The following is a 14,203-nucleotide window of genomic DNA, read 5'->3' as shown; positions in this document are numbered from 1 at the left end:
CGCCAAATGGAATTGTACACCATCTGTTAAAAACGGGGTTATGGCCCTTTGCATCTTTAAAAAATGCTTGTTTGAGTGTCAAATATAATACTTATGTGTCCAGAAGCATGTTGGCGGGGGATATCAATTCAACGTATTTGCTTGTAAATAAAAAATTAAACCAATGGAATTGGTTTTTAGGTATCTGAGTGTGCATTTTCATACCAATAGAATAACACATCATTCTAATTATAGCAATAATAAATTTGTACTAATCATACCAACAAATTAAGTTATGCTTAGTGCTTTGCGATGTATTCACTTTGTTTTTAGTTCTCTTTCTAAAGACTATTTAACAACTTAATATTTAAAACAATTCATGAATTATGTTCCCTATACATTTTCATTATGTGCTTTAATTACCATTGACCAGTTGATGGAAGATACTGCAGAGTTTGGCAGGGAAATAATCCAACAGCAAAGGGGGCCCAGCAAAGCGGCTCTTTAAGCGCATTTACCTAGAGGACTTACAGGGCCACAAATTCATGGTAAATATTGTCATGCCCTGGGCTAGATAAATTATTTAATGTTAACCACATGAAAGTATTTTGTCTTTTTGGAATTCAATATATTAGTCTAAGTCATTTACACTTTTCTGGATCCTGGGATAACTTTAAAAGTTCTAAGTATTTTTTCATGAAACTTGAAACATGAACAGATGACAATAAGGACATTTTGCACGTTATTTCATGTTGTTTATAATGCAAGAATTCTGGTTGCTATGGCAACAATATATTTAACAAACTTAATTGTGAAGTTTAACAGGTAGGGGACCATATTGCTTTGCAATCTCTTGTTATAGTTTGAATGTAAATAACTCTTTGCTTTAGACATTTTTATGATTTTTTATTCTGTAGAGCACATGTGAGCAGTATACAATGTACCTCATACCAAAAAGGACCTGGAGGCAGTGACTGGTGTTCAATATTCTCAGAAGAAAAGGAAAATGGCAGTGGAAGACTTGGACAAACATTTTTAGCCTCTGTGTTAAGCCTGGCAGTCTGTGGCTGGTGACATGTTTTATTTTGGTTACTTTTTGTATAAAAAAGACCAGTTATTTATTTTGTGAATTGTATTTTGTGTTTGTTTTTTGTCTTAATTTATTTGTTGTTTTTTTTCATTTAGGAATTAGCAACTTGGATAATTGAATTAAGTCTGTGTTCAACAGTACTGAGCATAGTATAATAAATAACAAATTTACAACAGTTGTTAATTTGTTATGTATTATTATTAACTATGCTCAGTACTTGAATACTGGCTGTCTGCATAGGAATTTGTTTTCTAGAAAGTTGGTTTCAGACTTAAATATTTGAAGTTAACCTTCGGAACTTTTCTAGAATTATACTGGAACACATCAACTAGAACTGAACTTCTGTAATCGTACTGAAAGTGTTCTAGAATTAATAAGGAACAGTTGTTGAACGTTAAAATTTATGAGAAAAAACTCTAGAACAATTGTGCGTGATGTGTGTGTGCATGTAATTGTGTGTGTTTATGAACATATGTGAGAAAGGAAGTATACTTGTCATAAGAGAAATGTAAAATTCTACTTCTATGTTTTATATTGTGCCTTTTATAAGTTTTTCTGTTCTCACCTGTATATGCGTGCATGTTTATGGATGTGTTTTTGAATGTGTGCATGCATGCCTGTGGTTAAGAGAGTTGGTACTTTATGAAAATGTAAAACCACTCATTTTTGAATATGTACTGTGACTGCATGTGTGTGGTTAATGATTGATGCCAGATCTTGTTTTTGTTTAACTTCTATGATGAAACCTTTAGTTACATTCACATTTGTTTTTCAAAATCAATAAAATGCCTTTGATCTATAATCTGTTGTTTTTTTCTATTTTATTCCAGCTTTTTATTAAATTCCATAGCTTTTCACGGAATTCCACGGCATTCTATGGAATTCCACGGCATTCTATAAAATTCCACGGCATTCCGTGGAATTCCACGGCGTTCCATGGAATTCCACGGCATTCTATGGAATTCCACGGCATTCTATGGAATTCCACGGCATTCTATGGAATTCCACGGCATGCTATGGAATTCCACGGCATTCTATGGAATTCCACGGCATTCTATGGAATTCCACGGCATTATATGGAATGCCACGGAATTCTATGGAATTCCACGGCATTTTATGGAATTCCATCCCATATCAAGTCCCCCTTCTGTTTTTTTTTCACTTTTCCATTGATTGCATGGAATCGGATGGAAAGTTAGTGCCAATACTCCACGGAATTCCATCCAACGATTTCCATAGAATTCCATATGATTCCACGGCAGATCTACAGACGGGGATGGCTTCTCTTTAAAATAAAATCATTACAGGGACTTGTTCAAAGACGTTTGAAATGACAATTTTTTCAACTTTTTGTTACAGATTCTAAAAGCAAAAGAACATTGTACATAAGGGAGCGAAACAACACTATTGACACAGACCCATAATGAAAATACAATTTCGTTTAAAAATAGTTTATAAAATTAGAAAAGCGTTACAAACGCAAAACAATTATATAATTTGGAGTGTTTCTGCTGTTTGCGTAATGTTTTGACCATATCTGGATTGCTTATATAAAGAATAAGATGCATTCTTTTCCATAGAGGGCTGAGAATTTTAATCAATAGCTTTTTATCCAAAGGTCAGTGGTTCAAGTCCAGTTGGGGTTTACCTTTTCCTTTATTAATTTCTATTATTTTATTATACTTGAGATCTTTAGTTCCAATAATAACATGAGTCAATTAGAAGCATTAATGACGAACTGATAAACCTAAAAAATAGACAACTTGGTGAACCCGTTTTTACTGTCCCTTTAAAAGCTTTAGACCTTAAAAGGTCTCCAGATAGAATAGCTCTCAATAGAGTGTTTATTTATTCAGTTAAGCATTATGCGCAATAATTGATATTCATAATAAGACTTAAAAGCTCACATTAACCTATAAAAATAAATATTTAAATTATCAGTTTTCAAAAACTTTTCAATGAACCCATCAATACCATTAAAAGAAATCAAATACCTGGCCACGGAAGATCAAGAAACCATTATTTTTTCAGTAATGCTCTATTAAGCAGCGTAAATGGCTCAGAGAGTATTAAAATTTTGCAATTGTTAACCCACCGTCCATTCATTTTCATCATACCACCCCGTGTGTTCAAGTCTCCCTGGTATGTCTTCGGTAAGTTTGCTTATAACATTGATGTTGTTTGTTTGAAAATTATAAACGCTAACATGAGTGTTTCATTTGTAATGTTTTTCCATTTTAATAATTGTAAGCATCTGTAGATGTTGATGATAGTGGTGTTCCAGTCATGCATGTTTTACTACTCAGCTTGGTATTTTGTTGATGGTTGGATTAATTGGTATTGTTGTATGCAATCTTTCAAATAATATAGAAATTTATGCTGAGAATTCAAACAAATAATTCGAATCAAATAAGTACTGTAAGATTAAATAATAAATAACAAGTTTACAACATAATCTTGGAAATAGTCAATTCTCATCTTTAATGTATTAACCTATTTTCGAAAAAGATTTGTTAACAAATGAAAAGTGTGACATCAATTGTTAACAATAACATATTAGACCCAGGATTTGTTTCCTTTGTTAATTAATAAACATGAAAATAGCTTACCATGAAATAGGCCAATTTAAACTGCAAGGTGCTAAAATGACAATGTATTAACACAAAGGAAGATTTTATTTCACATAAAAATGAGACAAACAATTTTAAATTAAGCAATGTTAATATCTTTTGTTTCTCCAGAGTCAAATTTCCTGATTAAAAAATTAGATAAAAATTAGTTTTTGTGTAAAAGCAAGATCTTGGGTATGATAATAACATTCAAGATATATCAACAATTACAGAAAATATCTGTTGTAAAAAGACAAGCCAACAATCTGTAATTGCAACGTGTACTATAACAAATTAGCATTCTTATCTCTGATTACCAAAAAAGAGAAATATTTTCAAAAAGAATTTTTGGGTGAACAATAGAATTTCAAATTGTTTGAGGCATAACAATAGGTATTACTGAAAACCATAGTTATCAAATTTTGATCTACTATTCAAATGATTTTGAAGGAACTGTAAGGGTTAGATCAATATTAACATTGGTGTATTGGAAACCAAGTGTTGTTAAACTAAGTGCCCATGCAAATATTGACCTGGGTCAAATAGGTGTTGTTCAGGGGATTTTATGAGTACAATGGTAACAAAATTGGGCCATTAACTGAGCTGATAGCATGGCAAAAAGGGGCTGTCACAAAAAGAGCAAACATGAAAACCCTTTAGCATGTTTGAGGAGCCTTTTGTTATTAATGTGTGAAAATATGAAAAATGTATGTATCTAAGTAAATTGTCATTGTATTAGTTATATTTTTACATGAGTTATTAGTCTATTTTACTAATGAATATTGCATATTTTTAAAAATACAGCTTTGCGTCATGTGGACTAAGAGTCCTAAAATGAAACAAATTATGTCCGTAATAAATTTGATTGCAGGGCCTTTTCACCATTTTTGGAAGATAAGCTATATCCCTTAAATTTTGAATTTAAGAATCATTTACTTTAATTTTGGAAAATGATTTTTTTGTTTATTTAAAACATTTGAATAATTACTGATAAACTTTGCCTATGATATTTAGTGAATTATACTGAACTATCAGTTGTACCATAAATAACAAGCAAATTTGTTGAATTGATATCCCCTGCCAATATGCTTCCAGACAGTAAAGTGTTATATTTGACACTCAAAAAAGCATTTTTTCAAGATACAAATGGCCATAACTCTGTTATTGACAGATGGTGTACAATGACATTTGGCGTGCATCATCCTCTTATCCATATATATACTCATACCAAGTTTCAATGAAAGCCGCCAAAGCACTTCCAAGATATGGCTCCAGACGGACGGATGGAAAGACGGACGGACGGAAAGACGGACAACGCTAAAACAATATCCCTTCGCCTATGGCGGGGCATAACAAACAAGGCAATGCAGATTTCTGAAAAAACATCATCAATATTAGGTTGTTATATACATGTTAATAAGCGTATACAGAATATTTGTTTCAACTGAATTTTTGGAAAATTAGTGTTGCTTATTTAGACCCATGTCAGTGGGTTTTAATATGGGATATATTACATTCAAACACCATGGTATATTAAAATTATGCCATGATAGGTATATGGAAGTTTAACATGAGAAAGCCTTATGAGGTATTATGATATAATATCAATAGTCCCCATTTAAAATGCCGAACTTACAAAAACTAAACTTTCCAGGAGGGCTATATATTTTTTCTTTTTCATAACTATATGCAAAATGCCGAAGTTAAAAATTATTCAGCCTCGCATTTTACAATAATATTAAGCTAAGCATTTTTGAGTGTTCAGCTTCACATTTTTGCATATTCTTATTTCCACAATCACAGTTTGGCATTTCATCATATGGACAGTTAGGCGCGTTCTGATTGGTTAGGGGTTCGCCGTTTTCTGGGCATGTGCACACTGATTTCCCGCCCTACACAGTGCAAAAATCACGAAATGTCAAAAAATGTAGGTTTGGCATTTTGAATGGGGACCATCGATATATTATGTTATTGATCCCAGGTTGTTGTAAGATATCATTATCAGACGCATTATTGGATGCAAAGTCTCACCGCAAAACAAACCATAAACTCTACAGTAAAGAATACTATAATGAACAAAATGCATCTATTATGAAATGACTCAGATATCAACACACAAAATTAAGTATTAGTATTTGATTGACAAATAATTTTAGTGGTTTATATGGTTTTTATACATGAATATTAATTATCAGAAATAAATATTATTTCATTGACCCAAATTACTGAATAATGGTCACAGTAAACATAACATGACAATTGGATGGTGTCATTGATAACTCCCACCAAAATGGTGACTAATGCAAATTACACAATCATGACAAAGAAGCAGATATTTTGTAAATGAAGAGGCAACACTTTACATTTGCCATATTTTAAACGTCCAGTAATTAAGTCATAACCAGATATTTGTAAAAACAAATCATGAACAAATAATGCAGATGGTATCTAGGTCAAAACTGGTATTACTACCTGCAGAGTAAGAATGGTATTGTTATTTCGCTATGTACAAAAGCCTGAAGTAATGATGATAATTACGACACATAGGAAGTCTCAAATTTTGAAATTCAAACATTTAAATTAGGATAATTAAGGAGTGTTCTTATAGAATAATTTTAAGTGTAATTCTGAAATATTTATGAATGGCATGACTATATAATGAGTAATTTTTTTATTCTTTTGTTTCCAGTAGCTGTTTAGTCTGTTTACATTCAAGGAAGATTCATATCGATTGTATGAATTTAGTCAAAAAGTATACTGAGTACTGAAGCATGCAAGTTTCCCTCTGGCTTTTGCCTGTTAACCCTGTACCTGTTTTTTCCGTCTCACTCTGTTGTCAAATGTTACACCCCTAAAAAAGTCAGTTGGTCTTCATACTGGGGCAGAGTGTCATCCACGGTCAGTTTCCCACATAGTGAAAAAAAAGAAATATCTTTAAAAAAGATATACCGTGAGCGTTGATTTTGGTCGGTGTTTATGAACGATCAAAAGTTATATCTATGAGATCAAAAATAGCGAATGCCTTTTTTCTGAGCAGTTCTTAGCTGCATCACATCAATCAATTGCGGGGTGTTGCACCAGATTTCGTGGCTTATTTTGCTTTATTATATATTATTACTCAGATATCTATATTTACAGAACAGAAAAACACAAGAAGCATGAAAATAAATGAAAGCATATAGGTCAGCTGGTAACACTCGAATCTTATTTGATTCCATTAATAGTATAGTGAATCATCGTGCTCATGCTTAATAAATTGGTCTAAATGGATCAAAATTAATCCTTGTCATGCAATTGTTGAAAACACATTAACAATCTATGATTGACATACCATAATAATATTGCCAAATATCTTTATCTAGTATCTTTCTGATAAAAATAAACTTCAAGTGCACATAGTTGACGCGATAGCGTTTATATAACAATTTCTTTTGCTGACTGCAAACTGACCTTGATACCTTGCGGGTTGGAATGCAATGCAGTAAAGTGAGGTAACAATTCCACTGCTGGAACGACAGCTTGTTTAAAGCTTTAAACATTTACGTGTTTAACAATCAATTTCGAAAATAATTTTAAATATTTTTGTCAAAGCGTATATCAGTTTACTGAACAACAATACTTATATAATCTAAAATTTATGAGTGCATAGAATGCAATATCGTAGTACTTACCAAATATGAGAACACAGCCTTTGTGTACAAACGCTCTGGCGCTGACATTCTTCTAGATATAAAGGGGCACACACTCTGTATTGATGTCAAGAATTGAGTGTGAAACTGCTTTATCTCTCAAACCTTATCATTAGTGATACAATTGTTTCATTCTGAATACGCAGTTAACATCGTTGTTAAACCAACTGTAGTATCCTTTTTCATACCCTATACTTAGTAAAAATAGTAAGGTGATGGAATAACATATTATTGTTAATGTGAAATCTGTTTGTAGATTGCACGTTTTCTTGTGCGAAAAGTTTCAGGCCTACCGGCCGGAAATTTTATATTCAAATTGATTGGTCGCTCACAAAGGTCAGGCTAAGGTGAAAAGCTGGCGTATACAGCTACGCCGAAAAAGGTGGCTGATAATTTCTCATTTCATAAATACACACCAGTTGGAAGTCCAAGCTGTGATCTTTTCCAAAAGCAAGCTGCATTGTGTATGTGGTAGTTGTTGCAAACCGTCTGTAATCCTTTTGGTTGTTCTGGTATGATGCTATTAATAAAGAGAATAACAAGGGACAAAATTGTCACAAAACCAGGTTTTCATTGTGAAAAAAAAATCTGATATGTGTATATGTAAATTTCAAGGTTTTTAATATGAGGTCCTTATCAAGCCAGAGGCTATCTTATGTGCCAACCCGGAGTGTGCCCCAGCACTCCTACATATTTAACCTACAAGACTCATGAAAGTTGGGACTAATTTTGAATGAAAGCAGCAATTTCCAGCTATTTTGTTGTTACTGAAAGATTTTCAATTGTGGCTTGGTCATGTGTTGAGGGGGGAGCCAGAGTACCCGAAGGAAATCCCACCTGTCCAGCATGGTGTCCACCAACCAAACTCACATGCTGATGGGAAAGGGCATTGAACCTGGGCTGCCTAGGTGAGAAGCGAGTGTACCAAGCACTGCGCTAGGCGGACCGGTTTTACATGAATGCCTATTTACCACCAATCAGATGCCTGACTTATAAATTTGAAATGTAATTAAATTTAGATATATGATCAGGTTATTTAACAGTCATTCTACCAAAACTAGCCTTGATAAATGTTATTACACTATATCATCTGATAACAAACTTTCATTTTAAAAAACTTAAACTTGTTTAACGTGCATTTACAAATTAAAGTGCAAAAGAAAAACAAGTGAGTCTCTAATCTTGATCTCCAAGCCTACAAAAATAAAACGGGTATCACAAATTATGCTGTCATACCCTACCCATTCTTGGAAAGATAAAACGGGAACATACATTTATGTTGTGATTGTTTTGATTGGTTATTTGTTTATCTATGCACTTCACAGCCTTAACTTGTGAAGCCATAAATTTAAAGCAAATGTTTGATTTGGAATATAATTACAATACAATAGTTATAGGAACAGTATATCTTCTCATCCTGTTTTATAAGAATACTTCTTGTTATTTCCGTCTGAATACAGAATATTAAATTACAGGTTCTACGTACATCCGTTTGGCAAAACTTTTGCATTCACTTTTTTTTTAATACATGGACGATGAAAAAAAATTAGTATGAACTTGCTGGCAATAATATGTGAGAGTTTAACTCTCTCAGTGCGGGGACCGAATTTTGAAGGCCTTTGCAAACAGTTTGGATCCAGGTGAGACGCCACAGAACGTGGCGTCTCATCAGGATCCAAACTGTTTGCTATTCTGATAGTATTCGTTGAAAAAAAATCGAAGAAAATGATCATTTTAGAAATTCAGCAGACACATTTTAGCAGACGACAAATTTCCCAGCATGCAAAGGGTTAAGTTGCAGAACATGCCATTCAGCTTCAATTTTGTAAAAGTTATGTTGGTTATCACAATAGAAAGAATTATAACTTTAAGTCCAAAGTAGAACTTGCCACAATACGGATGTAGAATACCCCCAAACATTACATGTTGGAATACGTAGCAAGTTATTTTTTGCCGTTTTTTTTACCACAGGGACTTTGGTTTAAAAAAATTACTTTGTAGAGGAGCACTATTTAATGTTATTTATACCAAATGTTATACTGTTTTTTCTGAGAATTTTTATTTTATTTTGAAAAGCCTTAATAATTATTTTGACCCACGGGGTGTAGCAAGTTTTGACACTTGATGCAAAATATGGTTTTGTTTTAACTCTTTCCCCCGTAAAAAGCAAAGTGAAAATGGATTTTGCAACCAGCATAAAACGAGAACAGCCTGCGAATTACTCCCAGTCTGTTAAGGTTTTATGCTGTTTGCAGCTCATCAGTATCTTAGGGTTGGAAATGAAGCCTTTAAAACTTGTATCTAGTAAGAAAGGTATTAAATTAAATTAAACTTTCTAAGGGATTACAAATGAGTAAAAATACGCATCTAAGTGGTAAAGGGTAAAGGACGAAAAGATGTGTAAGTTATTGCGCTATGTAAGTGAATACTGACCTTATGACATCCAGGGAGTGGCCAGTTTCTTCCCAAGTGCATACTTTGAGAAGTATGCCAATGTTGAAATTTGATTGAAAGATGGATTAAAAAAGGTGACCCTGTTGTATCCTACAACATCATCATAACGACTGCATTGCAACACAAGTGGCACAACAAGCAAGAAAAAAATCTCAAAAATAGACACAACATAATCAGAACTACAGAAGCAACATAGTCGTAAGAACAAACAACAACACAGCCAGAACAAAAAAACAACAGAATAACCAGAACAACATGAATAAACCAAGTCAAAACAAAAAACAAAAACTTAGCCAAAACAAAAAGCAACAACATAACCAGAAGAAGAAGTAAACACATTATCAGAACAATAAGCAACAAGAAACCGTCGGAGACGGGTGATGCTCCCCAAAGTTTGTTTTTGTCACAATATTGCACTATATATTCAGATTAAAGGAAACGTCTTGAGGGGCATAACTTTGGACAAAATAATACGATGGATGGTTTAGCAACTTAAAAATTTTAAAGGGCCATAACTCATTTAACCAGAACCCACTAATAACATGCGCATCTCCTCAAGGTAGTTAAGCTTCCCATAAAGCTTCATTGAAGTCCAGTCAGTAATTGGGGAGAAATAGTCCGGACAAGAATTGCACTATATGTACAGTTTATAGAAAATTTCAAAGGGCCATAAATCTGTGAAAAAATCATCCGACCATAACCGGCTGATAATATGCACATCTCCTGTTGGTAGTGAAGCTTCCCATAAAGTTTCATTGAATTCTCGTGAAAAATTGCTGAGAAATAGCTCGGACAAGAATTGCACTATATGTACAATGGAAAATTTCAAAGGGCCATAACTCTGTGAAAAATCATCCGACCAGAACCGGCTGATAATATGCACATCTCCTGTTGGTAGTGAAGCTTCCCATAAAGTTTCATTGAATTCCTGTAATAAGTTGCTGAGAAATAGCCCTGACAAGAATTGCACTATATGTACAATGGAAAATTTCAAAGGGCCATAACTCTGGGAAAAATCATCCGACCAGAACCAGCTGATAATATGCACATCTCCTCTTGGTAGTGAAGCTTCCCATAAAGTTGCATTGAATTCCGGTCATTAGTCACTGAGAAATAGCCCAGACAAGAATTGCACTATATGTACAGTTAATGGAAAATTTCAAAGGGCCATAACTCTGTGAAAAATCATCCGACCACAACCCCCTGATCATATGCACATCTCCTCTTGGTAGTGAAGCTTCCCATAAAGTTTAATTGAATTCTGGTCATTAGTTGCTGAGAAATAGCCCGGACAAGAATTGCACTATATGTACAGTTAATGGAAATTTCAAAGGGCCATAACTCTGTGAAAATCATCCGACCAGAACCGGCTCATAATATGCACATCTCCTCTTGGTACTGAAGCTTCCCATAAAGTTTGATTGAATTATGGTCATTAGTTGCTGAGAAATAGCCCGGACAAAAAATGTGCACGGACGGACGGATGGACACACGGACAGACGAAGCGGCGACTATATGCTCCCCCCCAAAAAAAATTTTTGAGGGGGAGCATAACAATAGTCAGAACAACAGACAAGCAACATTACCCGAGAACAAAGAACAACAACATAACCAGAACAAAGTAACACCATATTAAAAATAACAAACATAAACAGACAAAAAATCAAAGCAAGCATATACTAGTAATCAGAAAGTTAAGCAACAACATAATGATGCAGAACAACAAGCATCAATATCATGAGAGCAACAAATAATAACATAATAAAAACAACAAATATAATCAGAACAACAAATAATAGCATAATAACAAAAACAAATAATAATATAATAAGAACAACAAATAACAACATAATCAGAGTAACAAATAATAACACAATCAGAACAGCAAATAATAACACAATCTTATAACAACAAATAACAACATAATCAGAGCAACAAATAATTACACAATCAGAACAACAAATAACAACAAAATCAAAACAATCATCCACATCATCATCAACAACATCCTCATGATCATCATCATCATCATCATCATAATCACCATGGTCATCATCATCATCACCATGGTCATCATCATCATCATCATCATCACCATGGTCATCATCATCATCATCACCATGGTCATCATCATCATCATCATCATCATCATCATCATCATCATCATCATCATCATCATCATCATCATCATCATCATCATCATCACCATGGTCATCATCATCATCATCACCATGGTCATCATCATCTTCATCATCATAATCACCATGGTCATCATCATCATCATCAGCAGCAGCAGCAGTTTGATCCCACTTCTACAATGTACAGACCTAATCCTCAGTCTGATTACTTGGTTAAAATACAGCCTTTTAAAGCATCAAATACCTGCAAAAAATATGAAAAACAACAGCAATAAACTCTCATGGGCATTCCTATTATTATGACTACTAAGCCATTCTTTAATTCATACTGTATATATTCTAAACTACTGAACTATGTAAGCTGCTAAGCTCTTAGGCAGCTCAATGCAGCTTCCTTCAGTTTCAAAACACTGTATTTGGTCCATTAATTCTGCACCAGACTTATTACAGAAATACCATGCCTAGTGTAGAGTTTGAATTAGCACTATCACCATTTGACTCAAATATCTTATCAAGACTGTGTTTGAATTTCACTTTATTTGCATAGGGTTTCAATGAAACACTCAAATATCAATACAAACATTAGTGCCAACCATGTACCGATATACACCGCTAAAGATTAATATTTGAAAACTCAAGGGACACACTGTAAAGCCCTTATTTAACCTAGATTTACTCCCAAGTCGAGTAACGCAACGCTCTATTCTGGTATTATTGATCTTGAAAGAAGACATTCCTTAACTCTTAACTCAATGTACACATAATGCATGGTAGACAAATAGGAGACACAAGAAATAGGAAGATTTTGGGGTAGAAAACTGTGCAACTTTTTGTGCAAATTAATGACAACTGACTGATAACAGACAATTCACACCAGAGTTCTGTACAAATCTTCCAAAAATGGAAGGTAAGAATTATAATATACATATATTTTAATTTTTGATTTTGTTATGTTGTTATGTATACATGTACAGATGCTTTTGGTGATTTGTGTTCTTTCAGTGTAAAAAGATATCTTAAGCTTGCAATTTAACTGGTAAAAAAAGAGGTACTTCAAAATATGTGGAATGGTCATGTTCATGTGTGTAATTGTACATTTGTACGGTATTATTTGTTGTTTTAATCCTTCAAAGCTGATTACAATATTAAGAACAGAGGAGTGTATGTGTGTGCGTGGTTAGATTTGAAGTTGCTTTATTAAAAATTATTTAAATTTGATAAATAAATTTTACAATACTGATTTTTCACAAAAATACCAAACACATATCTTTTTTTGTACCAGTACTGCATTTTCCTTGCAGAAAACCTTTTTCTCAGATGATAACAATTTGTTGAGTTTGTAATAAATTAAGGAATAAATGTAAAAAATGTTTATGAGGTATCAAATTGAAAGTAGCATTTAAACAGGAAATTCTTATTTAAACCACAGATTCATTTGGATGAAAAAACTTATTTTTTTGATCAGTTGCTGAATATAATATAATGTATTATACAGGTGATAATATCACTACTATTTTATTTGAAATCATATTGTTAAGTGTATATTACGAATAGTGTATTGACAGCATGCATCATATTGTTAGCCAATTGATTCTGTCTGACATGTGTAAGGTAAGTGTGCCACAAGAAGTTATCAAGTGCTATAAAGAATGTTAGGATTAACACCCCCAAAGTGGCCTGTCTGTCACTTAACAAATAATGACAAATGCATGTCAAATAGTACCAACTCCACCTTACCTGCACCACCACCACCAACAACAACAATAACATCATGTACTATCGTAGTAAGGCAGCTTTATATGGCACTGTGCTCAGTTTTATGATATGTGTGGATTGTTTACTTCAAGTCTTTCGCTATTCATGATATTGACAATCGAAACCTACATTTAGCAAATATTACTCAACATTTCATTTTAATCGAAACTGTTGGCATTTAGTATGATGAGGATGATCTTGATAATAATTAAACACACTATTATGTGACGTCGAAATAAAACATCAATCTTTTAATAAACTGCGTGCTTTTTACAAAATGCATTACATGAAGTTTTATCAGTTGTATTTACTAATTGTGAACAATAATAAGTAAACAAGACACTGGCATATATAATTGCATTACTTAAATTTTGATTTTACAACAAAACTGGACATCAAATTGGAATTTTTTACTTGTCAAACAATCAAACCATTTCCATGAATGCATGAACTCATTTTAATAATACAGTCAAAATCATAAAAAACAAT

The 14,203-nt window shown here is 33.2% G+C and overlaps 2 protein-coding genes across 16 annotated transcripts in view; one reads left to right on the top strand and one right to left on the bottom strand.

Annotated features, from left to right (window-relative positions):
• Positions 1-14,203, top strand: part of LOC127882102 (tumor protein 63-like) — an 85,460-nt gene that overhangs the window by 27,955 nt on the left and 43,302 nt on the right. Inside the window, exon 1 of one of the 3 annotated variants that reach the window (XM_052430540.1) lies at positions 12,719-12,866. The exons of the other annotated variants lie outside the window; for them this stretch is intronic. The gene's annotated coding sequence lies outside the window, so the exon portion shown is untranslated. Of the gene's footprint in view, positions 1-12,718; positions 12,867-14,203 lie in introns of those variants that run through there. 3 annotated transcript variants of the gene reach the window in all.
• The window catches only part of LOC127882103 (arylsulfatase I-like), a 147,414-nt gene that overhangs the window by 116,875 nt on the left and 16,336 nt on the right, over positions 1-14,203 (bottom strand). For 4 of the 13 annotated variants that reach the window (XM_052430543.1, XM_052430557.1, XM_052430545.1 and 1 more), the window contains exons 4-5: positions 7,784-7,887; positions 6,490-7,424 (exon numbers count right to left, since the gene is read on the bottom strand). The gene's annotated coding sequence lies outside the window, so the exon portion shown is untranslated. Of the gene's footprint in view, positions 1-4,906; positions 5,053-6,489; positions 7,425-7,783; positions 7,888-9,800; positions 10,089-14,203 lie in introns of those variants that run through there. The other 9 variants (XM_052430547.1, XM_052430549.1, XM_052430551.1 and 6 more) reach the window with 7 other exon arrangements.

The sequence above is a fragment of the Dreissena polymorpha genome, chromosome 5 (assembly GCF_020536995.1).
Source record: "Dreissena polymorpha isolate Duluth1 chromosome 5, UMN_Dpol_1.0, whole genome shotgun sequence".
In the NCBI taxonomy this organism is placed as follows: Eukaryota; Metazoa; Mollusca; class Bivalvia; order Myida; family Dreissenidae; genus Dreissena; species Dreissena polymorpha.
The sequence above is the reverse complement of the archived record's forward strand: the minus strand, read 5'-3'. Positions and strand labels throughout refer to the sequence as shown.